Source organism: Sus scrofa, chromosome 13 (genome assembly GCF_000003025.6).
Source record: "Sus scrofa isolate TJ Tabasco breed Duroc chromosome 13, Sscrofa11.1, whole genome shotgun sequence".
Lineage (NCBI taxonomy): Eukaryota > Metazoa > Chordata > Mammalia > Artiodactyla > Suidae > Sus > Sus scrofa.
The window spans coordinates 142,769,619-142,773,744 of NC_010455.5; the positions used below are offsets into that span (position 1 = coordinate 142,769,619).

Sequence of the window (4,126 nt, forward strand, 5' to 3'; positions counted from 1 at the left end):
AGAAGGAAAGAGGGAGAGAGAGAGAAGGAGAACCAAACAGAGGGCAGGAAAAGAGGGCTGTCTTGCACAAACCAAACTAAAAGCAAAAAAAAATTTGAACATTTTATATATATATATATGTATATATATATACATTTTTTTTTTTTTTGTCTTTTTTGCCATTTCTTGGGCTGCTCCCGCGACATATGGAGGTTCCCAGGCTAGGGGTCGAATCGGAGCTGTAGCCACTGGCCTACACCAGAGCCACAGCAACACAGGATCCAAGCCGTGTCTGAGTGTCATTAACCCACCGAGCAAGGGCAGGGATTGAACCCTCAACCGCATGGTTTCTAGTCGGATTTGTTAACTATTGCGCCACAATAGGAACTCCATGAACATTATTATAGTCAAGATATAATAAAACACTGTCCCCTTCTCCTGTCCCCTTTTCCTTTTCTTGGAACAGTTGATTTCTTTATTTTTGATTTTAGGGTTAATTTTTTTTTTTTTTTTCCCCTGGCTGCTCGCAGTTTATTTCCCATTTGGTACAAGCCACAGGGTTATGGAGTGTCAGAAAGGCTCTTGTGTGGCTTAAATGGTAGAGTGGGGTCCTCTAACTTTCCTCTTTGGTGGTGTGCTATTTTGCTATTAAAGAACCCAAACGGGCTTCCTCTGGCTGTAGCCTGTTTAGTCTCAGAAAGGAGAGGGGGGGGCCTCTGATGAGCCTAGAGCCTTGGAAGAAAGCCTGGCAGCTGGTGGTAGCCGCTGAGGACAGAGGCCTGCAGTTGGTTTTGCCTGGCTACCCGCCAGGCTGCTGCTTCCCCGTGGCTTCCCAAGCCAGGTCAGGGGAGATCGTGCCGGTGGAGGCCTGGGCAGGTTCCTGGTGCTCTGGGGACTCCAGCACTATGGCCATGAATGGGAATGTGGATTTGCCGAAAAAGAAGCTAGCCCACCATGTTCCCGGGTCGGCTTCCGCAGGGTACTTGGCACTTCCACAGGAGCTGTTCCTGGAAGTGGAGCCCAGGTGGCACTGGTAGTAGTTATGGGGCCCACGAGTGAGCCGTTCAAGAAGACAGCTACCATCCATGCTGTTTTTTGTGGGGTGGTGGGAACCTTGGCGGCGACCCCGCGCAGGCCTCGGCACACGGACGGCAGGGACTGGGACGCTAGGCCACGTAGTCTGCGCAGGAGACCGAAGACGGCTGCTCCACGTCTCATTCGCACAGGGGCTAGGGTCAGTTTTTAAAATGGAATATTTTTCAAATAAAATTGAATATATTTGTCAGAAATTGAAATAAATCATTGTGGTTTTTTTGTGTGACATTTATGATGCAAAATGAAGTTTCTGGTAGTTATGTGGAGAGTTTAGAGTATAACAATTCAAAATTAAGTACGCTCAGTGCTCTCAATTATCTGAGATTTTTTAGGGAAAACAGTAAGAGATGAGACTGAAATGAGTTACCTTCTTTTTATGGTTAATCTATCATAAATGTAGAGTGTGAGAGCCAGAGACAAATAGGACAATTTTATTTATATCGTAATTATTTAAAAAAACAAACCTATATCCACTCTAGAAAACTTGAGAAGTGTCTGAGATATTCCAGCTTTGCCTCTTTTTTTTTTGGTAGGTGGTATCTATTGAGCAAATTTGCTATCAATACATTTAGTAAGAAAGCAAATAATGAAGCATGGGCATGATCTCCAAAAGCTATAAATTTAGAAATGATAGTAATTTATTGAAGTATACCAAAATTGAAAGTCCATTAGCCACAATTACCATTCTTTTCCTTCCTTCCAATAATCCACTCATACCAACTCTGGACCCAACACTAGACTGGATGTTGAAGATTGAAAGATAAGTAAGATATAGCTCCTGCTTTTAAGGAACTTGAAATCCATTGGGGATTTAAGTCATTAAATTCTACCTGCATTTCATGAGAACTCTCTATTGTGCATCTGGCAAAGTTCTGGGAAACTGAGATGCTAGTTTCTAGTATTTATTATCAAGTATTAGGAAGGTTAAAATTGGAAGGTCAAAGACTAAGGAAGAACAGAAAGCAAAGTTCCAAATTAACCTTCATAAATCAGAAACCTTAACTTTTAGAGGTGCAAAAAGGTATAAGTGAAAATGTAGAGATGTAAAGAAGCAAGATATATTTTGAGAACTTCAAGTGGTTCTGTGAACCTGCAATCAAGGGGAGGATGTAACAGGAAGTGACAGGAGATGAGCTGAGGCAGTGGAATGGAGGAAACATGTGGGGAGGGGCGGGGTCTGACACATACCAGGAAATGGCCAAAGCTTGATAACATTAGAGACAAAGGAAAAGTAGGAATTCAATTTAAAATGAGGCAAAGGGATACAGAAAAGCTAAGTGGGGAGAAGAAGTGTACAGGAGAAGTGGGCTGCAGAATAGGGATGGTTATGTAAATGTGCAAATTAATCTGTGTGGAATGGAGGGCCTAGATCAGACACATAGGTGGATGCATTTAAGGATCATAGACCATGGCAGAGGTAGGCCTTGAAATCCACAGAGTGGAGGTTTTGCCTCATGAAGTGGATGACAAGGAACCATTAGTATCACAAGAAGAGGTATGATGGCTCTCGAGTGGTGTGCTCTATGGGCTACTTAGATACCTCTATCTGTCCTAGGAGTGCTTCATGAGAGCACAGAGCCTCAGAAGGGAACCTAACTGCTGCCTAGAAAGTTGAAAGATTAGATATAATTTGAGCTCTCTGCCTAATTAACTCCCTTGGGTAAGCCCAAATAAATCCCAGGGGCAAATGCAATTCTTTAAATCACATTAACATTGGCTTCTGCCAATTAATTAGGGAATTAATGAGCAATTAAGATGCCCGCTCTTAAACAATTGGTCATGTATGAGGATGAGTATGCTGTAGCCAATAAGAGAAGTTTTCCACCGTAAAATTATCTGGAAAAAAGTGTCCATTTCTCTAACCCTTATTGGCTAATGTTTTAACCCAAGCCTGAAAATAAACATTCCCCTACTGGCCTGAGATGAATAATTATTTACTCCGATGGCAAAGAAATAAACTTCTGAAAATATGGTTTTTAAATAACATAAAAAAGCAGGGTGATCCTCACCTCCCCCTACATGTGTGGGCTAGTTAATTCACAGACACAGACACACACACACACACACACACACACACACACACACACACATATACATTTATATATGTGTATAGTGCAGTTTCCCCCCAAGGTTTAAATAACATTCAAATAACCAGTAGGCTTACACAGACACACAACTAAATAATTTATTTGTATGAACTAAAAAGGAAATCGCTACCCATGGTTTTAAGTTAGACTTCTGCTTATGATCTGGCCATTTCTCAGCAGGTGAAGCTCTCTCTAACCAAGAGAAAAACTGCATGATGTTGTCAGTAATACAAAGGGCTTTCAGTATTTTAGACTGAAAAAGAGTATAGTTGGTTAATGGTCTCGTGGCGAGATAATTATGGGACTAGGTCTGGTATAGTGAGCCTCCCAGTCACTAACTGGGATTAACAGTTGCTATCATTGTATAAGGACTATTTAATTAAATGATGGATATTTCTGTAGTCAGTCCTTAGAAGGTGGCAAGGATACAGATATGCTGTAGAAAAGTCAAATGGTTTACTTTGACCTAAAAAGAATATTTGTTACTTTTATGCAGTGGATCAAAAAAAATTATGCTAAGAAAACATTATGGAGAATTAACATTCTAAAAAAATACACAGAACTAAAAGAAAACTATTCTGCACATGTGCATTTACTTATTAGAAGATTAGCCATCCAAAGTCTCTGATGCTATCCTAGCCCTACCACACATTCATTTCCACAATGCATTTTGCTACATTTTGAGCTTTGGTTATAATTATCAGTCTGGTATATCATTCCTAAGATTGAAAAATAATGTTTGGACATTTAAGTCCTATTGTAAAACTCCCTCAACTCTAGTTCAGGTCAAGGGGCACTTTGTGAGTGGGGAAAAAAAAAGGAGAGAGATGTATTAGCTATTTGGTCCAGCTACTTGTTAATTATGAAATAGTGTGAAAACATCTGCATGTCTTCAGTGCCTAGAAACTTGTACCAGTTTAAAGAAACAAAGAAAAAGTAGACTCTAATTATTTTGCCTGCCTTCT

At 40.5% G+C, this 4,126-nt stretch overlaps 1 pseudogene; it reads right to left on the reverse strand.

Annotated features, from left to right (window-relative positions):
* LOC110256527 lies at positions 275-2,408 on the reverse strand (annotated as a pseudogene).